Genomic DNA, 23,709 nt, shown 5'->3' on the forward strand with positions numbered 1-23,709 from the left:
CCAGTGACAGGGCAGAATTCCTCCCAGTGACGGGGCAGAATTCCTCCCAATGACACCAATGAAGGGGCAGAATTCCTCCCAGTGACGGGGCAGAATTCCTCCCAGTGACGGGGCAGAATTCCTCCCAATTACACCAATGATGGGGTCCAATGACACCAATGATGGGGGATTTTGTACTCCTCCTGATGGCCACAGTCCGGCCCCCTTAGAGTCTGGAGGACAGTAATCCGGCCCTGTGTTTAGAAAGTTTGGAGACCCCTGGTTTAAACCTTGGTGCAGCTCCCTCTATCCTGATTGCCCTAGGCACGAGCCCACAAATGCCTTTATGGAAACAATAGTTTATAGCAAAAATGTTTTATAAATGCTTGTATTTGTCAAGTAGAGATCACAACTCTACAAACATCCCAAAACAATAATAAATTGGAACCTTGGATCACAAAAAGTTGTCTAAGTTCAAAACTTCAATCTCCTTATTGACAAGTAAAATAAAGAAATTGATGTTTTAACCTTGGAAAACATTTTGTGATCCTTGGGTTCCCCAAAAGTCTATATTTGTTTTTTTTTCTGGTTTTTGGATATTGAGTGGTCAGTGGTACCCCTTCCTTTTTATTTACTTACCTTTATGTAAAATATATAACCTAAATAGCAAATCTGAAGGGGGTGGGTGTCACTGTTGGGGAATGAAGGTTCTGGAGAGGGTTAGGGGACTCTGCAGTTGACTTGATGGCCCTGTTGGACATAAGGTTTCTGGAGGGGACTCTGGGGAGACCTGTGGGGAATGGGGTCTCTGGCGGGTGGTCTCTCTAGAAAGCTAGGTTTTGCAGAGGCAATGTGGAGAGTGGAAGGCACTGCTGGGGCTTGGGGCACTGTGGAACACTGTTGGAGGCACTATGAGTTTCTGGATTTTCTGCAGCAAGCTAGGGGAGCATTTAGGGGGGCTGAGGGAGATTGTAAGGCACTGTAGGGACTGAGGGCTCTTAGGGAGGGTTTAGGTAATGTGAAATGTTTAATGTCACTGATGATCACAATGGGAGGTTGGGGGGCACTATGCGAGTTGGTAGGCATGGTGGAAGGTTAAGAGATCTGAAGCTAGCTGGAGGCCCAGAAAGTGGGAGGTTTGGTCTGGAATTGGGCCATGATCCAGCAGTTAAGAACCAGTGGGCTGGAAGGAGGTTTGTGGAGGGAGCTCATAGAAAACCTGTGGGGGGATAAGATCTCTGGAAGGGGGCTGGTGGTCTCTCCAAGAGGTTAGTTTTTTCAGAGGCAATGTGGAGACTGGAAGGCACTGTGGGGGCTTAGGGCACTGTAGGACACTGTTGGGGGCACCATGGGGAGCAAGATATTCTGTAGAAATCTAGGGGAGAATTTAGGTAGGCTGAGAGGCACTGTAGGAGGTTGGTGGGCACTGTGGGACTTCTAGGAAGGGTTTGGGTGGTGTGAAATGTTGAGGGGCACACTGGAAAGTTGGGTGGCACTATGACAGCTGGTAGGCATGGTGGAAGGTTGGGGGATCTCAAACTAGTTGGAGGAAAAGGAAGAGGGAGGTCCAGCCCAGCATTGGGCCACAGCCCAGCAGTTGAGAACAAGTTGGCTTTTAAATTTGTTCCTGGAGGGAGCTCAGGGGAGATCTGTGGGAATGGGGTCTCTGTAAGAGGGCTGGTGGACTCTCCAAAAGGCTAGGTTTTTGCAGAGGAAGTGTGGCAACTGGAAAGCACTACGGAAGCTTAGGGCATTGTGGAACACTGTTCGGGTTACCATGGGGAAGGGGGGGGGTGGATATTCTGCAGTAAGCTAGTGGAGCATTTAGGTAGACTAAGGGGCACTGTAAGAGGTTTGTTGTCACTGTGGGGACTGAGGGCTTGTAGGGAGGATTTGGGTAGTGTGAAATGTTTAAGGGCACTGAGGAGCAAAATGAGAGGTGGGGTGACACTATGGAAGTTGGTAGGCATAGTGGAAGGTCAGACGACCTGAAGCCAACTGGAGGCCCAGAAAAAGGGAGGCCTGGCCTGGCATTGGGCCACGGTCCAGCAGTTGAAAACAAGTTGGCTATAAATAGGTTCCAGGAGGGAGCTCTGGGAGACCTGTGGGGAAAAGGCATCTCTAGCTGGGGCTTGTGGTTTCTCCAGGAGGCTAGGTTTTGCAGATGCAGGGTGGAGACTGGAAGGCAATACTGGAGCTTAGAACACTCTGGCACACTGTTTTGGGGTCACTGTAGAAGGTTGCCAAGGATTGTGGGGACTGAGGGCCCTTAGGGAGGGTTTGGGTAGTGTGAAACGTTCAGGGGGCACTGAGGACCACACTGAGAGGTTGGGTGGCACTATGGGAGCTGGTTGGCATGGTGGGAGGGAGGTTGGAGGATCTGAAGCTAGCTAGAGGCCCAGCATTAGGTGGTCAAGAACCAGTGGGCTAAAAGGTGATTGGTGACCACGGTGAGCTTTTTAACTGTAGTAGAGAAAAGTGTTGTCGCCAAATTGGGCCTGGAGAACTGTTATCTGTTTGCCAATTTGAACCTTCTGGCTAATATTATTAGCTTACAGTGTGCTGCTCACTGTACACTCTGAGGCTGGTGGGTGACCAAGCTGCACGGCTTATGCCGCATACACACGATCTGAGTTTCCATTGGAAAAACCTTGTATGGTTTCTCAGACAGAATTCCACTCAAGCTTGGCTTGCATACACACGGTCACACAAGTTCTTTGAACTTTCGACCGTCAAGAACGCGGTGAGGTATAACACTATGACAAGCCGAAAAAATTAAGTTCAATGCTTCTGAGCATGCGTCAAATTGTTTCCGAGCATGCGTTGTAATTTTGCGCGTCGAAATTGCTACTGACAATCAAAATTTTTTCCGTTGGAAAGCTTGAGAACCAGCTTTCAAATTTTTATTGGTGGAAATTCCAACAGGAAAAGTCCGATGGAGCATATACACACGGTCGGAATTTCCGACCAAAAACCAAAAACTCACATGGGACTTTTCTTGTCGGAAAATCCGACTGTGTGTATGGGGCATAAGTTGCAGAACAGGAAAGTGAGGTCACAGTCCTTTTTTTGCCAGGCAAAGCAGTTCACATCTATTTATCCCAGCTGTGTTTTTAGTATGTCTGCCTGGCATTTATCAAGGAGTACAGCCGGCAGGCAACAGTGGAGTTGCTGCCTGCCTTCTGTTGCCTTAGCAGACCTCATTAGAGAACGTCTTGTAATTAAAAGTTCTACTCTACATATTCTTCAAAGTCTTTAACTTTGGCAAATCTCTGCTGTATTGTCGCTTGCCTCCTTTTGTCCTCCCGTAATGACAATGGCTCAGTAAACTTAAAAAGTGATCAGATCGATTGGCTTGCAGTATGAATCCACACCTCCTGGCTGGGTATTGATTACCTTGCAGCGCTGAGATTTATGTTTTTAGACTAGCATTGTTCATTAGTATCCTTTTGTCGCTATTCAGATGGTCTCATCCTGTTAATTGTGTAAGAAATGACAGGAGGAGATTGAATTAATTGTTAAGGTGGTCGGATTCGGAGTTCATTTAGTCTCAGCCTAGAGATGGGTTTGAAAGCGGCAGCCTCGGTATTGACGTTTTGCTCAGTCGCTGGGATTCAGGGTTTGCGGTTTGTCTGTAATATACTGCAAAAAAGAATCCATACATCATAGCCACTCAAATAAAAGAGATGTTATTCCAGGCAACAAGTGAAAACAGTCAGAGAACCTATAATGCTGGCTAACAATTCCAAATGGGCAAACCTTATATATATTAGACATGTGCATTTGTTTTCTTCCGAATGCATTTTCGTCTGAATTTCTGGTATTTTCGTTATCGTTTTAACAAACGATAACGAAAGCACAGATAACGAAAACCGAAAGATCCGACATAAACAAATGCTTTATTTTCGTTTTCGTTGCGGTCGAATGTGCCTAACCTTAACTCTATTAGTCCAATATTATTCTACATAAAGAGAAAAGATTCGACATAGAGAGACCTGAAGATTCGACATAGAGAGACCTGAAGATTCGACATAGAGAGACCTGAAGATTCGACATAGAAAAGACCTGAAGATTCAACATAGAAGAGACCTGAAGATTCGACAGAGAGAGACCTGAAGAGTCAAATATATATATATTTTTTTCAAGATTCTGTCGAATCTTTTTTTTTTTTTTTTCTTCAAACATTTGATAGACAACATAAGCCTTCAATGACAGATTCAACCTTAATTTGGATTTTCGGACAAATGCATTTTTTAACGAAAAACAAAATAAATAAAAACAAATTTCGAGAGTAACTAAATAAATGTATTTTTCGGACGAAAACAAAATTACGAAACAAAATATTTCAGTGTGCACATGTCTAATATATATATAAATATATATATATATATATATATATATATATTTATATATATTTACACAAAAATTTACATATTGCCGTGTGTGCTGTAGTCGTGGATCACGCTTGTGGTGCCATTTAATTCTTAATGGCATCCCGAGCGCGGGTAGCAAACATGCTACAAAGGCGTCAAAACACCCACTGAAAAAAATTGCCCATTGAAAAAACGTCCAACGCTCCATGACTTGGCTACTTTGGGGAGCGTGTAGGGCAGCCTATTTAAGTTAATGGGCGTCCCTAGGTGTGACACGCTCTAACGCGGTTTAAAGTGTGCATTCCCGCTATGCTCATCGCTTCTTGACCTTTTGGCTAAGATCAAGTGTAGTATCTGTTCTTATCAGTTGCCAAAGGCGGCGCTAGGCTACTCCCAAGTGTGGGGAGGGCAGATGCAAATCCAATGGTGCCATTGCATTGAGAAGGGAGGTTTTCGGTAGGGACTCTTGTCTGGCCGCCCTAAGAGACGTCGGTCAAGGTCGAAGACACCACCCACTCTGCACCAATGGTAACTGACGCATGCTGGTCATCCTCATTGTCTGTTAGAATCTATTTATTGCATATATGGGGTGGCCTGGAGAGAGGGGGCGGTGCCACCGGGCGCCCCTAATGGATGGGCCACCCCTATTCTGAACCCTTGCGCTCTAATCTCTTACAGATACACAGGTTGGAAGGCACTGAGCAGGTGCTAGAAGCACACGACAAGCGCCCCCTATTGATATCTGTGCGAATATCACCTGTGAATATTCACATTGGTGTTTTCTGCACCGTATCAGACATAATTATAACTGCAGAAGTACATTGTAACAAATGTCTTCATTTTTTAACAATTTAATCTGTCAGCGAATTGTTTAGGAGGATTGCTTGCTTAGGGGGAACAAAAAAAACAAAAACATAATGCATCGTCAGAGCAGGTGGGTGCATTTTCCATCACATCAGTCCCAGTTCACACTTCACTGCGCAAGTGTCAGCGCGATGTTCAGGTGTGCTTCTACGTGCATTTTCTGCTTTATAGAGATGTTGTGGAATTCTCTTAAAATGGTATAAAATTTTTTTTTTTTTTTTTTCTCCTGGATTTGATTTTCCACTTTTGGGTTCTCCTCACCAGTGCCCTTGGCTCCTCCTCTTCTGTAAATGCCCCCATAGCGAGCCGGCAGCTATAGGGGCATCCCTGCGGGCTCGTACGCATTCGTCAAAAAGAGTCTTTCCTTCATTCGGCTGCTCCAGAATGATCAAATATGTCGAATTCCATCCAAAAACAAATTTTTAACTAAACAAATTGCCCTATGTTTTTTTTTTACTTGATGGTGCACAGTGGTGGCAATTGATGGTGCACAGTGGTGGCAATTGATGGTGCACAGTGGTGGCAATTGATGGCGCACAGTGGTGGCAATTGAGGGCGCACAGTGGTGGCAATTGATAGGTACACCGGCTGCGCTTGATGGGCACAGTGGCTGCGCTTGATGGGCACAGTGGCTGCGCTTGATGGGCACAGTGGCTGCGCTTGATGGGCACAGTGGCTGCGCTTGATTTTTTTCAGTTTGTTCGCTCCCCCCCCCCCAAACAATTGTGGTGGCAATTGATGGGGCACAGTGGTGGCAATTGAGGGTGCGCAGTGGTGGCAATTGAGGGTGCGCAGTGGTGGCAATTGAGGGTGCGCAGTGGTGGCAATTGAGGGTGCGCAGTGGTGGCAATTGAGGGTGCACAGTGGTGGCAATTGATAGGTACACCGGCTGCGCTTGATGGGCACAGTGGCTGCGCTTGATGGGCACAGTGGCTGCGCTTGATGGGCACAGTGGCTGCGCTTGATGGGCACAGTGGCTGCGCTTGATGGGCACAGTGGCTGCGCTTGATTTTTTTCAGTTTGTTTGACCCCCCCCCAAACAATTGTGGTGGCAATTGATGGGGCACAGTGGTAGCAATTGAGGGGGCACAGTGGTAGCAATTGATGGGGCACAGTGGTGGCAATTGATGGGGCACAGTGGTGGCAATTGAGGGCGCACAGTGGTGGCAATTGATGACGCACAGTGGTGGCAATTGATGGCGCACAGTGGTGGCAATTGATGGCGCACAGTGGTGGCAATTGATAGGTACACCGGCTGTGCTTGATGGGCACAGTGGCTGTGCTTGATGGGCACAGTGGCTGTGCTTGATGGGCACAGTGGCTGCGCTTGATGGGCACAGTGGCTGCACTTGATTTTTTTCAGTTTGTTCGCTCCCCCCCCCCCAAACAATTGTGGTTGCAATTGATGGGGCACAGTGGTGGCAATTGATGGGGCACAGTGGTGGCAATTGATGGGGCACAGTGGTGGCAATTGATGGGGCACAGTGGTGGCAATTGGTGGCGCACAGTGGTGGCAAATGATGGGACACAGTGGTGGCAATTGATGGCGCACAGTGGTTGACAATTGATGGAGCACAGTGGTGGCAATTGATGGGCACTGTGGCTGCGCTTGATGGGCACTGTGGCTGCTCTTGATGGGCCTGGGGCTGCTCTTGATGGGCAGTGTGGCTGCGCTTGATGGGCACTGTGGCTGCGCTTGATGGACACGCTGGCTGCGCTTGATGGGCACGCTGGCTGCGCTTGATGGGCACGCTGGCTGCGCTTGATGGGCACGCTGGCTGCGCTTGATGGGCACGCTGGCTGCGCTTGATGGGCACTGTGGCTGCGCTTGATGGGCACAGTGGCTGCGCTTGATTTGTTTCAGTTTGTTTGCTCCCCCCCCCAAACAATTGTGGTGGCAATTGATGGGGCACAGTGATGGCAATTGATGGCGCACAGTGGTGGCAATTGATGGCGCACAGTGGTGGCAATTGATGGCGCACAGTGGTGGCAATTGATAGGTACACCGTGGCTGCGCTTGATGGACACTGTGGCTGCGCTTGATGGGCACAGTGGCTGCGCTTGAGTTTTTCAGTTTGTTCGCTCCCCCCTCAAACAATTTGGAGCACCAGCCGCCACTGTGCGTTGATGTGCGCTAAAAAAAGAAAGGTCAGCACTGCGGCACATAGAATTACCAAGAAAAGATCAAGGAACGCAATGTGTAGCATGCAATGACACCTTGGCATTGTGTTATGAGAACGAGCCCCAACTGTTTAGTGCAAAGGTGTCCTTTGAAAAAGAAATAAAAATAGAAGTGGGAGTCCTCGGCCTGGCTGTTCTGGCTGACATTTTACCGCAAAGGGCGCCGCGGTTCTGTAACTGCTCCGTCTTCTCTGTGCATTAAAAAAAACACGAAGGTTGAAGACGAGATCCCATTTAAAAAGGAGATTTGAGAGCGCCTATAAAGCGGGGAAGTTCTAACAGCTTCTCAGACTCTCTTAATAGGAGTTTGGTATTTCCAGATATGTTTTAATGGATTTATAGACACTGTATCAGAGTCAGGAGCTCGCTAAATGATACCGAAGTGATCGCCGGCGTAGATTGCCGGGAAATGTGAGGATCTCAATATCATTTTGTTAGCTGGTAATAAAAATGGGAAAAATAGCTGCATCGGCTACAAAGAGCAACTCTTGGCAGAGGTTATATATATATATATCTATATGTATATATATCTATATATATATATATATATATATATATATATATATATATAGCAAGAATGAGTTCAAAAGTAGCGCTTCAAGGACACAGTTCGCTCGCCAAAATCTTTGTTTTTAGGGCTTTCTTGCCAATTTTTAGACATGTGCAATTCGTTTTGTTTTGAATTTGTTTTTTAACGAATTTCGACAAATTTGTTCATTCGGAAATCTCTGAATTAACGAAAACCTGTTTAGCAAATTTTTACGAATATTCATAAATACGAACATTAGTAAAATCTGAAATTTAGAAATTCGAAAAACCCAAAATCTGAAATAATAACTTAACCACTTCAGCCCCGGAAGATTTTACCCCCTTTCTGACGAGCGCTTTTTGCGATTCGGCGCTGCGTCGTTAAACCCCACACACCACCATTTTTTACGACATAAAAAACATCAACGTTAAAAACGACGTGAAAAATTAGAGCATGTTCGAAATTTTTAATGCCCATCTTTTACATCGTGAAAAATGCTCTGGAGCCCACACACGATCGTTTTTAATGACATAAAAAAAAGCTGAGTTAGGCTTACCGGTAACTCCTTTTCTGAGAGTCTTCCAGGACAGCCCATGAGACCTAGGGCTCCTCCTACCAGGACAGGAAACACGTTAACCCCCACCAGATAAAAGGGCGGTCCTCCAGGCCCCATGCCAGTCTTCTCGAGAACCGTAGGACTACCCTGAAAAACATATGCATTAATAACACATAACTTCCATACAACAAAACCGGGTGGGAATCCGGCTGTCCTGGAAGACTCTCAGAAAAGGAGTTACCGGTAAGCCTAACTCAGCTTTTCTCTCAAGCGTCTTCCAGGACAGCCCATGAGACGATGAGCCAGAACTTACCAGTCTAGGGTGGGACAACTGCCTGAAGGACCTTTCGACCAAACGCCTGTTCTTGAGCGGATAGCAGATCCAGGCGATAATGTTTAATAAAGGTCGAATAACTGGACCATGTGGCAGCTTTACAGATTTGTTCTGGTGAAGCACCAGCCCTCTCAGCCCAAGATGCAGCCAAAGCTCTTGTTGAATGTGCTGTAACAAAAGGTGTAGGAACTTCTCTGATTTTATAGGATTCTGAGATGGCCTGCTTAATCCATCTAGCCAATGTGGCTTTAGATGCACCTTTACCTTTGTGTGTACCTGAAAAAAGGACAAATAAAGCGTCTGTCTTCCTGAAGACCTTGGTGACCTCCAAATATGCAAGAAGGGTTCTTCTTACATCTAAAAAACTAAATTTCTTTTCCCGATCACCCTGTGGTGAACTACAAAAGGATGGCAGTACAATGTCTTGTGATCTGTGAAATGTACTAGCTACCTTAGGCAAAAAACCTGGATCAGTTTTCAATACAACTCGATCCTCAAAAATCGTGAGGAAAGGCTCCCTTACTGATAAGGCCTGTAACTCGCTTACTCTACGAGCTGAGGTAATAGCTACTAAAAAAATAGTTTTTAAGGTAAGTAATTTAACAGAAATATCCTCTAAAGGCTCAAAGGGAAACTCTACCAGAGTTTGAAGTACCAGGGACAGGTCCCAAGTTGGACAACTTCTTACCACTACTGGCCTGGCCCTTGAAATGGATTTAAAGAATCTAGCTACCATGGGATGTTCCAAAAGAGAAAACTGGAGGAAAACGCTGATAGCTGCCGCCTGTACCTTTAAGGTACTAACTGAAAGACCCTTGTCGACACCCTCTTAAAAAAATTCCAAAATAGAAGGAACATCATGCGTTGATCTTTGGTTTTCAGACAACCATGAATTAAACTTTTTCCAAACTTTGGAATAAATGGCTCTAGTGACTGGTTTTCTGCAATTTACCAAGGTTCTAATCACCTTGTCAGAAAACCCCTGAGCCTTCAGTATCTTCTCTTCAGATACCAAGCTGTCAAGCTTAATGAAACCACCTGTGGGTGTGACACTGGACCCTGCGACAGCAAGTCCTCTCTGTTCTGAAGTCTCAGTGGAGGCTCCGAGACCAGAGACTGTAGCAGGGAAAACCATGGCCTCTTGGGCCAGAAGGGGGCGATCAGAATAAGATCTGTTTCTTCTAGGAGAAACTTCCGGAGCACTTCCGGAATGAGTCTGATTGGCGGAAATGCGTAGCAGAGGTTGAAGGGTCACGGATTCGCCAGGGCATCTATCCCCAGTGATCGATCCTCTGGGTTTAGAGAAAAGAACTCCTCTGTCTTGCGGTTGTCCTGATTTGCGAACAGATCCGCTTCGGGACAACCCCATTTGTTGGTGATCTCCAAAAAGACTTCTGGATGAAGTGACCAATTGTCTCGCTCCACCCTGTGGCGACTGAGGTAGTCTGCCAAACTGTTTTGCGTCCCCTTCAGGTGCACTGCTGAAATTGAGCCTAGATTTACTTCTGCCCAAGACAAAATGTTTTGTGCGATTCCTTGAAGAATTCGACTCCTCGTGCCTCCTTGTTTGTTGAGGTACGCCACTGTCGCAATGTTGTCTGACAGGATCTGGAGATTGTGACCCCTGACCTCCGATTGAAAAGCTTGCAGGGCTCTTTGCACCGCTAGCAGCTCCCTCTGGTTCGATGAGGCTCTTGCTTCCTTCAAGGACCATTTCCCCTGTGCGACCTGGTCTTTGAGGTGGGCTCCCCACCCCCAGGCACTTGCGTCCGTCGTGATCCTCTTGGATATCGAGATGGACCAAGGCAGGCCTTTTGTTAGGTGCAGATTTTTCCTCCACCACCACAAACTTCTCTTTACCTTGGTCGGTAACCAAACTTTTGACTCTAGGGACCTGGCGTCCCCGTCCCAATTTTCCAGAAGGAATCTCTGCAATGGTCTCTGATGGAACCTTGCCCATGGTACCGCAGGGAAACACGAGGTCATGAGACCTACCGTCCTTGAAATTTCCCTCAGCGAGACCAACTGATTGGTCTGTAAGGCTGACACTGCTTGCACCATCTTGGAGACCTTCTCTTCTGGGAGGAAAACTTTTTGGACTACTGAGCAAAAGTCGTAACCCAGGTACTTCACCTTCTGGGCTGGATCTAGGGAAGATTTTTCCCTGTTTATCAACCAGCCCAGGGATTGAAGGAAGTCGAGTACCGTCTGAAGATCTGCTAGTAATTTCTGGCGGGATTCTGCCACTATTAATAGATCGTCCAGGTAAGGGATGATAGTTATCGCCTTTAATCTTAGTGGCGCAAGCGCTTCCCCCAATACCTTTGTGAAGATACGAGGGGAAGAGGACAGACCGAAGGGGAGGGCCTGAAACTGGAAATGCCTGATTTCCGATCCCATCTTTACTGCTATTCTCAGGAATCTCTGGAAAGCCGGATGGATCGGGACATGTAGGTAAGCATCCCTGAGGTCCAACGTGGCCATAAAACAGTTTGGGTAAAGCAGATTCTTGATAGAGAAGACTGTCTCCATCCTGAAGTGTTTGTATCGGATCGATCGATTTAGAGACCGAAGATTCAGAATGAGCCGATACTTCCCTGACGGCTTTCTGATGACAAAAATGTGGGAATAAAACCCTTTGTTCTGATCTGACCGAGGAACCGGAATCAGGACCTTCTGGTCTAACAACTCTCCTACTTGGAGACCCAGAGCTCTTGCTTTCTCCCGATCTTTGGGGGGAGATGTGATCAAGAATCGTTCTGGTGGCCGACAGGAAAACTCTAGCCTGTATCCATTTGCCACCAGATCCAGAATGAAGGGACTTGAGGTGACGGTTGCCCATTGTGGGAGAAAGGCCCTCAGTCTTCCCCCCACTGGCAGATGTTGGTCATTGTGGCTTGGCGGGCTGCTGAGGTGTGTTAAACAACACACCTCCTCTCCCTTTGCCTTTGTACCCGGACCAATGTTTTTTGGGCCTATTGTCCTTTTCTTTAGGACCTTGTTGCCATGGCAAGCCTTTATTTTGGCCACGAAAAAACTTTCTTCCCGTCTGCTTTTTCTTTTCTGGAAAGGCCTTTTTCCTATCGGCCGTACGTTCCAGTGCCTCCTGCAAACCTGGGCCAAAAAGATGATCCCCGTTTAGGGGAAGCCCACATAATCGTAATTTAGATGCTGCATCCCCAGACCATGTTTTAAGCCAAATGCTTCTTCTGGCTGAGTTCACTAAAGCTGAAGTTCTGGCTGTCATTCTTACTGATTCCGCAGACGAATCTGCCAGAAAACCCACGGCACTAAAAAGGAGAGGAAAGGATTTTAAAATCTCTTCCCTAGAAGTACCCGCTAAAAGATGGGTTTGGATTTGTGTAAGCCATTCCTCCAGATTTCTGGCTACACAAGTAGAGGCCAGAGCTGGTTTGAGATTCCCCATAGCTGAATCCCAAGCTCTATGAAGAAGGACATCACATTTTTTGTCCATAGGATCCTTTAGCGTACCCATGTCATCAAACGCCAGGTCCGAATTTTTTGAAACTTTTGAAAGAGGAGCGTCTAACTTTGGGTTCTTATTCCACGGTAGCGCTGCATCCTCATCAAATGGAAACCTTCTTTTTAGGTTACCGGAAAAGAAAGGTTTTCTCTCTGGACTCTCCCACTCCAGTTTGATCGTATTAAGGAGGGAATCGTGCACTGGAAAGTTTTTACTTTTCTTTTTGTGCAAACCTTTGTACATAAGGTCATGCTTAGACATTTGTACCTCCTCCTCCTCCATTTCAAGGGTGGTATAGATGGCTTTTAACAAATTATCCACATCTTCCAGAGACAATTTGAACCTTGAGCCCTTAGAGGATACTCTATCCCTGGGCTCTGTATCTGACCCTGAGTCTTCCTGAGAAGAATGGGTAGATTTGGCTTCAGCCTCAGAGTCTTCACTCTCTACGCTCACCTGCGGGGTGCTAACCACTGAAGCCTTTCTTTTTGAAGATGTACCCTGTTGGGGAACCTGCATTTTTTCAATTAACTCCCTAAATGAGCCAAAGGTAGAAGCAAGCTCATCCCTGACCGAAGTCAACATTTTTTGACATGAGGTCACTGGGTCATCCTTCACTAAACCATCTATACAAGTGCGGCAAACTGCTTTTCCCCAAGTGGAACTCAGTTTGTTACCGCACACCGCACATTTTCTCTTATGTGGCTGTGATTGGGCTTTGTCCTGAGTCTTGGCCTGAAAGACACAAATTAAATGACCCCATAAGTAACCCAAGCCACAAAAAAATACTCCATCACCACGTGCAGGAGAAGAAAATGTGTCCCCTAACACCTAATCCTATGATTGGGAGGGGGGGGGTAAAAACCTTCACCAGGATAGCAAGAAAAAGTGACCATAAAAAACACTTGCAGCTTACCTGAGAGGTGCTGGTGTTGGGGACTGCATCCGTTGCCTGAGCGATTATCGCAGGATTGTCCATGCCGTCCGTCTGGTAGTCCTACAGCCTGTGCTGTCTTTACCAGAAATCACCAGCAGCCATTAGCCCCCGTTTCGCGCCGTTTTATGGAGACAGGAACCATGTCTCCGGCGCCCGAGGATGACGTCATGCGACCCAGAAGTGACCCTCGCCGGATCTTCCTGTAGCCAGCTTGAAGCGCAGAGGCTCCGCCCCTACCAGCGCTAGTGAGCTCCACGTTTCCTAGCACGAATCAGCCATGCTGTGTGCGGGAAACACTCTCACCAACATACAGCCTGTGCTGCGAACAGCGCAAGGGACCCGACGCCATCCCGGTCCTGGCCCTCTCCAGGCACAAAGAAGCAAGGGCAGCAGCAAAAACTTCCCCATGGAAAACTGCTAATGGCAAGGAGGTTAGTCAAAATATATACATACCCCTTTGAACGGTCATTAGAGCCCCTGCCCATGAGACCTAGGGGACCAGGTTCCTGAAACATGTTACCCCCCATCCGGAGGAAACACTAATACTGGCATGGGGCCTTGAGGACCGCCCTTTTATCTGGTGGGGGTTAACGTGTTTCCTGTCCTGGTAGGAGGAGCCCTAGGTCTCATGGGCTGTCCTGGAAGACGCTTGAGAGAAAAACGTATTTTCTACAACCCGAAAAATGGCCGCGTGTACGCAGCATAAGACCTGCTTCCTGATTTGGCTGAGAGGAGAATCGGTGTAACAATGGCAAGGTCCATAAAGACTTGGATGAGCAAGTTTGGGGTGGAGGAGGTGGCCTGCGTAGATTTCTGACCTCAACCCGATAGAACACCTTTGGGATGAATTTGAGCGGAGACTGAGAGCCAGGCCTTCTCATCCACATCAGTGCCTGACCTCACAAATGCACTTCTGGAAGAATGGTCAAACATTCCCATAGACACTCCTAAACCTTGTGGACGGCCTTCTCTGAAGAGTTGAAGCTGTTATAGCTGCAAAGGGCGGAGCCAACTCAATATTGAACCCTACGGACTAAGACTGGGATGCCATTAAAGTTCCAGTTATGTTTAAAGGCAGGTGTCCCAATACTTTTGGTAATATAGTATACTGGTTATGTGGCTGCAGGGCTGGACTGGGACAAAAATTTGGCCCTGGACTTCATCCAGACTGGCCCACTTTGACAGGTCTCTCCCATGGTGGCCGGACAACTTCCGCTCCCCCCCCTGCCACCCAAGCCCCCTCTTCCCCTTCACTAGCTACTAGCCGTTCTACTTTATTAGAGTAGAAAGGCTGGTACTGGTACTCTTATAGGCAGTACCAGTGGGGAAGCTATATTATTAAGAATCAGTTCGGTGCCCCCCCTTATGGGACAAGATTAGGCAGAAGTGAGAAACTCCCAGGCCGTAGCTGTTGAGTCAGCTGTCTGTCCCCTCCCCCCATGCTCCTCTGTCGCCCCCCCCTGCTCCTCTGGTCCTCCCCCTGCTTCTTTGTTCCCTCCAGGTGAGTGCTGTGGGGAGGGAGAGGAGGTGAGCGATGCGGGAAGGGAGAGACAGAGGAGCGGAGGGGGGCGGCAGTCTGCTGTCACTGAAGCCGGCCCACTGAGCCATCGGCCCACCGGGAAACTCCCTGTAGTCCCAATGGCCAGTCCATCCCTGTGTGGCTGACAAAAGGTTAGCCTGCCCACGATTCCAAATTGCCCGTATGTGAACGGTGCGTAAGCTAATATCCTGTGGCATAAAAGAAAGAAAAATTGCAACCATCATTTTATTCTCCGGGGTCAGAAATTATGTAATTTTTTTGGGGGTTCTTTAGGTTCGTTTTAAAATGCATGCAAAAAAAAAAAAAAATGCTCTGGCAGCAAAGGGTTAATCAATGGTCAGCTTGTCGTATTCATACCAGAGACAGGTCCTCATTAATATTATACTCTTCTTCATCCCAAACGCAGAAAGGCGCTGACCTCCTCCTCTGGAGACGCAGTAATGATTTTTTTTTACAGTTGATGAGATCAGGGAAACGACGGTGACCTTAATCCATGTCGGCAAATCGCACAGTTTGGGAGATGAGCATGAATCAAGCTCCGTCCCTCTTGCTTTGCACACCAGCAGACTTCTTGGGAGCGGGCCAGGTCTGCGTGTCGGCATCAGCGGGTGCTGCATCGCTAATGTCCCCGGCTCTGGCTGTGCTGGTTAATTAATCAGACTACAAGTCCTCCAGCAGATCAGGGCAGCGGCGGTTGGCGGGCGGGCGGGATAGAAATGCTCTGTCTTGTCTCTCCGCTGGGTGACTACAAGAGGCCGCTGTGTGTTGTCACCCTGCTGATAAAAATCTTTTACACTTCATCCTCCCCGTCAGTCCCTGGAGTAAGGAGACCACCCTACGGGGACAGCCTGCGCTCGCTTTATTTTCCCCGGGCCCTTTCCTTCTATATCAATGTGTGCGGCTTTGTCTTGTACCAGCCTTTGTCTTGTACCTCTTTATTCATCTTATCTAGGAATGCGTGTGTGTGTGTGTGTGTGTGTGTGTGTGTGTGTGTGTGTGTGTGTATATTGTGCAAAAGTTTTAGGCAGGTGTGAAGAAATGCTGTAAATTAACCACTTCAGCTCTGGGCCATTTATGACACTTAGATTTATTTATTTTGTTTATTACTGTTACTTCTATGGCGCCATACATTTATGCACCACTTATATATATAAAAAATTGGCAACACTTTACATATATATAATATAAAAAAAAATGCATATATATATATATATACGAAATATGCAACACTTATATATATAAAAAATTGGCAACACTATATACACCTACATACAATCTCTATCTTCATCCAGGGCTTTTTTCTCAGAGAATAGGTGCAGAAACTCCCCCCTTCTGATTCACTCCTTGTCTCCGCCCCCTACCCGCCTCTGAGAACCATCCCTTGGTTCCACCCCTACCCACCTCCCAGTACCGCCCCTTTTAGAGAATACAGATCCAAGTATCATTTTTTGGTGCTAAATAATATGGAATTTGTTAATAGATCCTCCCACTATCTAAGGGGGGGGGGGGGAGGTGGTGGTGTATTTTTTCCATTATCTGTGCCCCTTTATGATGATCATGTGCTGGTCGGAGCAGAGAGAATATTTCTACCGTTTCCAACGCATGCCCATTCAGCTCCACTCGCATGTTCTGCCTCGGCTCAAGTCCCAGCCAGCTGCCTGCCTGCTTATATCCTTACCTTCCATCGGCGGAGTGATCTTCCTCCACTCCTCACCCAGTAGTAGCCGGGGGCCCGGAGGGTAAGACTTGACAGGCTGTGAGGCGGGCGGCGACATGCAGTGTGTCGCCGATTCCTGCCATTACTAGTAAAAAAAAAATATGTCCCTGGATTTCTTTTAAAAAATCTGGTCACCTTACCCTAGCAACAATGGACTCCACCCCAGCAACAACAGATCCCCTGCAGCAAAAATAGAATCACACCAGCAACATTAGACCCCCATCAGCAGCAACAACAGTTCTCCCAGCAGTCATCAGTGTCTGACCTCACAAATGGAAGAATGGTCAAACTTTCCCATAGACACCCTCCTAAACCTTGTGGACAACCTTCCCAGAAGAGGTGAAGCTGTTATAGCTGCAAAGGGCAGGGCCAACTCAATATTGAACCCTACGGACTAAGACTGGGATGCCATTAAAGTTCATGTGCGTGTAAAGGCAGGCGTCCCAATACTTTTGGTAATATGGTGTACAGAGGAGCGATCATGTGAAAATAAAGTGTAAAATTACCTTCAGTTACAGAAATAACTCTGCATGTGTACTTACTGAAAATGCAATATTTCATAGAACCAGTAATGGGTAACGTAGGGGTATAGATGAGTATTTGTCCTTCTGATGTGAATAGAGAAGATTATGAAGAGTCGGCTTTTATCCTTCTGAGATCTGGAGAATGGGGTCTCTATGTAAATGCTCCATCTCCACCATTATCACGTCTCTCAGAGTTGGTGATACTTGACATTCGTCCGTCCACCGAGATCACTCTGTTCCTATAGACTGCTGACATCAACGTGCCTTTTATTATCTTGGCGACCTCTCAGAATGCTGAATTTTCTTCTATTTCTTCTAGGAAAACTAAAGAGTGTTTTCTGTGAATTTGTACCTCCACTTGTAGTGTGTATTTGAACAACTGAATAATTAAATTTGAGTATGGTGATTTGTTTCTATATATTGCTAAGTAAATACTCCCTCTAGTGGTCAAATTTATAAGATTAGCATCCCTGCTTAAAGGATATATACAGCCTTTTCAATATTATTTTGTTACGAAATAGCCCACCTTACAGCCTATATCAATGTTATAAAGGCCAGTTCCAAAGCCATTGATGGTATAAAATGTTGTAGAAAACTCACCTTGGCCCGACTTCTGAAGTTTGGCAAGGAAGAAAAAATCCTGGACGGCCGCACTCCGTTGAAGGCATCTTTAATAATATCTTGTGTAGCAGATGAAATCCAATACAGTCACTTCATGTTACAGAAAACAGGAAAAGCTGCTGACGTGTTTCACACCGTATGAAGGTGCTTAGTCATAGCTATGATTAAGCACCTTCATTCGGTGTGAAACGCGTCAACAGCTTTTCCTGTTTTCTTAGTTACGGCGGCGTAACGTATCTGTGTCGGCGTAAGTCTGCATAATTCAAATGTGGATGATGTGGGCGTGTTTTATGTATATTAACTGTGACCCCGCAAGCTCGAAATTCCGCCGCAAATCGTCATTGCTTTCGACGTGAACGGAAATTCCGTACACCCCTATTCGCGAACGACTTACGCAAACAATGTAAAATTTACAAAACTCGACGCGGGAACGACGGCCATACTTAACATAAGATATGCCTCATATAGCAGGGGTAACTATACGCCGAAAAAAGCCTGACGTAAACGACGTAAAAAAATGCGCCGGCCGGACGTACGTTTCTGAATCGGCATATCTAGCTCATTTGCATATTCCTCGCTTAACTATACGGAAGCGCCAGCTAGCGGCCAGCGTAAATATGCAGCTTAAGATACGACGGTGTAAAACACTTACGCCGGTCGTATCTTAGGGAAATCTATGCGTAACTGATTCTATAAATCAGGCGCATAGATGCGACGGCCCGCACTCAGAGATACGACGGCGTATCTTCTCTATGAATCTAGCCCCTTATCTCTAAAGTGACTGAAAGATCCACGTTACGGTGTGACACATTTTGCTTGCATACATGCAGGGCCGTCTTTAATATTGATTGGACCCTGGGCAAACATTTTCTTGGGCCCTCCCAAATCCACTTATCAACTATTATTTGCAGGCAGTGAAGACTCAAGGGGCAGCTGCTTTGGGCCCCACAACAATAACTGGATCCAGGGCAGCTGCCCCTTTTGCCCCGTGTTAAAGACGGCCCTGCATATACATGCAAGCAGTCAGAGAACTATTTGTGTCATCCGGCCTTCATCTTAAGTCTGTAGGTACCTTTAGATTCACATCACACAGCTGTTCTACAGCAAACGTTCCTACAGCTTAATCTCCTGTAAGACAACGCGACCTCCTCCGAGGCTTCTACCAACTGCAAACCGTGAAAAAAGAGCGAGAACGAGCGCGCGGTCCTTGTTCCCTGCTGAGGTGGCATTCCAGCAACAGTAGAACGTCTACACTTATAATTCAATAAGACTTTTTTTTTTTTTTCTCCTGCATGTCCTCATATCAGTTAATCGGTTTTAAAAGGTGTTGAAAACCCAGAACAATATGTAAAACATCAGCCCCACCGAGGGGAATGCCTTTAATCTTCTGCCGAAAGGTTTGATAACCCAACACAAAATGGCTTTATCACGCGAGGCAGCTTATGATTGATATGCAATTTCTGGAATCTCCTGAGTGGGGTACAGGCCAAATCAATCTAATATAGATAGGTCGGGATACTCTCGTATTGCATTTCCCCAATGGCATATACCTCTAACTGGATTTATATGCATTTACTGTTAATTATATCAGAGATTTAACCAACAGCTGGAATCCTCTCCGTTTCCTCGTGTAGCTTTCATTGCCCGTCTATAAAAAAAAAAAGAAAACGTTATTAGCGGGTTATTGCACCTGTTGGAAAAATATTCAGTATTGCAAGGCGGGGGGCTGAGATTTTCAATTTTGTAAATAGTTTTCTTAACCTACTTTTCTTTATTATGGCGGTATGGGCTTTTATTGTACTGGATCTGTTATGCCCAATAGGGATTTACTCAAAGTGTTTGTTCAAGTGCGTGTGTCTACATCTATTTACAGCTGACAGTGGTATATATACATGGGTATGGTCAGGGCTTTTTTTTTAAGAAAATAGGTGCAGGTACTCCCAACTTCTGAGTCACCCCTTGTCTCCGCCCCCACCGACCTCCAACTAGTGTCCCTTAGTTCCACCCCCTACCCATCTCCGAGCATTGTCCCTTAGTTCCACCCCCTACCCACCTACGAGCAGCCTCCTTTAGCTACGCCCTCTATCCACCTCCGAGCAGTGACCTTTTAGTTCCACCCACTACCCACCTCCGAGCAGTGTCCCTTAGTTCCACCCCCTACCCATCTCCGAGCATTGTCCCTTAGTTCCACCCTCTACCCACCTACGAGCAGCCTCCTTTAGCTACGCCCTCTACCCACCTCTGAGCAGTGTCCTTTAGTTCCACCCCCTACCCACCTCCGAGCAGTGTCTCTTAGTTCCGACCCCTACCCATACTCCGAGCAGTGTCCCTTAGTTCCACCTCCGAGCAGTGTCCCTTAGTTCCACCCCCTACCCACCTCCGAGCAGTGTCCCTTAGTTCCACCCCCTACCCACCTCCGAGCAGTGTCCCTTAGTTCCACCCCATACCCACCTACGAGCAGTATGCCTTGGTTCCACCGCCTAACCGTACTCCGAGCAGTGTCCCTTGGTTCCACCCCCTACTCACTTCTGAGCAGTGTCCCTTAGTTCCACCCCCTACTCACTTCTGAGCAGTGTCCCTTAGTTCCACCCCCTACCCACCTCCGAGCACTGTCCCTTAGTTCCACCCCCTACCCACCTCCGAGCACTCTCCCTTAGTTCCACCCCCTACCCACCTCCGAGCACTGTCCCTTAGTTCCACCCACTACCCACCTACCAGCAGTATCCCTTAGTTGGAGAAAGAAAAGGTAGTCGCTCCAGATAGGAATCTTTGTGGTGATTCACCCCACAGAGATCTCAGGTGCAGACAATGCAATCAGCAAGGCAGGAATAACAAGGATGTATTTCTGGACAGCTGCACTCTGAACAATAGTTGCCTTTATTAAAATTTGGACAGCACTACAAGCCACAGCAAACAAAACTTGGACAGTTGACGCGTTTCACACTGTATCTAGTGATTAGTCATAGTTTTTTTTTTTTTAAGAAGATAGGTGCAGGTACTTACAACTTCTGAGTCACCCCTCGTCTCTGCCCCCACCCACCTTCAAACAGTGTCCCTTAGTTCCACCCCCTACCCACCTCCGAGCAGTGTCCCTTAGTTCTACCCCCTATCACCCCCGTGCAGTGTCCCTTAGTTCCACCCTCTACCCCCCTCCGAGCAGTGTCCCTTAGTTCCACCCCCTACCCACCTCCGAGCAATGTCCTTTAGTTCCACCCCCTTCCCACCTATGAACAGTGTCCCTTAGTTCCACCCCCGTGCAGTGTCCCTTAGTTCCCCCCCCGTGCAGTGTCCCTTAGTTCCACCCCCGTGCAGTGTCCCTTATTTCCCCCCCGTGCAGTGTCCCTTAGTTCCCCCCCGTGCAGTGTCCCTTAGTTCCCCCCCGTGCAGTGTCCCTTAGTTCCACCCCCGTGCAGTGTCCCTTAGTTCCACCCCCGTGCAGTGTCCCTTAGTTCCACCCCCGTGCAGTGTCCCTTAGTTCCACCCCCGTGCAGTGTCCCTTAGTTCCACCCCCGTGCAGTGTCCCTTAGTTCCACCCCCGTGCAGTGTCCCTTAGTTCCACCCCCGTGCAGTGTCCCTTAGTTCCACCCCGTGCAGTGTCCCTTAGTTCCACCCCGTGCAGTGTCCCTTAGTTCCACCCCCGTGCAGTGTCCCTTAGTTCCACCCCCGTGCAGTGTCCCTTAGTTCCACCCCGTGCAGTGTCCCTTAGTTCCACCCTGTGCAGTGTCCCTTAGTTCCACCCCCGTGCAGTGTCCCTTAGTTCCACCCCCTGTGCAGTGTCCCTTAGTTCCACCCCCTGTGCAGTGTCCCTTAGTTCCACCCCCTGTGCAGTGTCCCTTAGTTCCACCCCCGTGCAGTGTCCCTTAGTTCCACCCCCGTGCAGTGTCCCTTAGTTCCACCCCCTGTGCAGTGTCCCTTAGTTCCACCCTGTGCAGTGTCCCTTAGTTCCACCCCTGTGCAGTGTCCCTTAGTTACACCCCCTACCCACCTCTGAGCAGTGTCCCTTAGTTCCACCCCCTACCCACCTCTGAGTAGTGTCCCTTAGTTCCACCCCCTACCCACCTCCAAGTAGTTTCCCTTAGTTCCTCCCCTTACCCACCTCCAAGTAGTTTCCCTTAGTTCCACCCCCTACCCACCTCTCAGACTGACCCTTTTTTGTTGTGCTAAGTAATTTGCATGGAATTTGTTAATGATCACAAGAAAAGCAGTAATACAGATCCCCTGCAAACAGCAACATTAGATCCCTTCTCCGCCACAATAGATCCAACGAGCAACAATAGATCCCCCAGCAATAATAAATCCACCCTAGGATTATTATTATTATTATTATTATTATTATTATTATTAAAAGAAAAAAATTAAGTATCTTTGCTTGCACATTATTGGAAGTCATCCCATCTTCTTTTTATTTGCTGTAGTAATGGGAAATTTCCCTATTTGCCTAGTAAATGAGCCCCATTGTTTGAGCCCCCATTCAGTACATGATCTCCAGTTCATTGCTTTGAATGGTGGATCCCTTTAAAAACAGCGTGAAGAACTTGTATATTATTTAGTGTTTTTTTTTTGTCAAAACCGCTGAGCGCGCCTCACATCCACAGAGCAAAATTTATCAAAGAGACGTCCCAGTTTTTTTTTCCTTCTAAAAATTGAACCCTCCTTGTCTGACTCCCCGGTTCCTCGCTACATTTTTATGCAAATGTATGGGCATTTTTAATGCGACTCCTCAATTACTTTCTTGTGTTTTCCATCTCTCTCTCTCTATTTTTCTTCCCAGCTATAAAACCCCCATGTTACAGAACATTAATGAGAGGCCCAAAGCTTTGGTGCCTCCACTTTTGTTTCACACAGAAATGTCAATTAATTCCTTTGCGGGTAAAATAATGTTTTCACGCAGTCGCTAAGCGTCCACTTTGTCAGAGATTCCGGCACAGGGAGATGATTTAGGAAAGTTTGAGGAGAACATTATTATCGGAAAACTCCGACGGGGGTCCCGGAAAGTTCTCTGCTCCACTTTATCATTTATGAAGTTCAAGTTCACAAGTTCATAGAAAACTTCCGAACGTTCCGCAGTCATTCACCATCCGCAAATATCACAATATGTAGACAAACTATCTATATTGTATCTGCTTATCTATTATTGATTATATACCTTATCTTATTCTATCTATCTATCTATCTATCTATCTATCTATCTATCTATCTATCTATCTATCTATCTATCTATCTATCTATTATTGATTATATACCTTATCTTATTCTATCTATCTATCCATCTATCTATTATTGATTATATACCTTATCTTATTCTATCTATCTATCCATCTATCTATTATTGATTATATACCTTATCTTATTCTATCTATCTATCTATCTATCTATCTATCTATCTATCTATCTATCTATCTATCTATCTATTATTGATTCTATATCTTATCTTATTCTATCTATCTATCCATCTATCTATTATTGATTATATATCTTATCTTATTCTATCTATCTATTTATTATTAATTATATATCTTATCTATCAATCTATTTATCTATTATGTATTTATTAATATTTATCTATCCATTGTATCTATCTATTATTGATTCTATATATATTATATATATCTATCTATCTGTCTTACCTATCTAGTGATCGAATGAGCTATCTATCAATCATATTTACCTATCTATTATTGATTCTATATCTTATCTTATTCTATCCATCTATCTATTTATTATTGATTCTCATCTATCTATCTATCTATCTATCTATCTATCTATCTATCTATCTATCTATCTATCCTATTTATCTATCTATTATTGATTCTATATCTTATTGTTTTCTATCTATCTGTCTATCATATTCTTTATCTATCCATTGCATTGATCTGTCTGTCTATTTATTATATCATTATCTGTCGATCGATCTATCTATCAATCGTATTTACCTATCTATTAATGATTATTTATCTTATCTTTATCTATCTATCTATCTATATCGTATCTGCCAATCTATTATTGATTTTATATCTTATCTATCCATCTATTTTCCTTCCTTCCTTTCTTGAGTATCTAATATCTATCA

At 46.1% G+C, this 23,709-nt stretch overlaps 1 protein-coding gene and 1 pseudogene across 3 annotated transcripts in view; both read left to right on the top strand.

Annotated features, from left to right (window-relative positions):
* The window catches only part of DIAPH2 (diaphanous related formin 2), a 1,333,979-nt gene that overhangs the window by 182,919 nt on the left and 1,127,351 nt on the right, over positions 1-23,709 (top strand). The gene's annotated exons all lie outside the window — the stretch shown is intronic.
* Positions 4,668-4,777, top strand: LOC120914694 (annotated as a pseudogene).

The sequence above is a fragment of the Rana temporaria genome, chromosome 9, assembly GCF_905171775.1.
Source record: "Rana temporaria chromosome 9, aRanTem1.1, whole genome shotgun sequence".
NCBI classification, from domain to species: domain Eukaryota; kingdom Metazoa; phylum Chordata; class Amphibia; order Anura; family Ranidae; genus Rana; species Rana temporaria.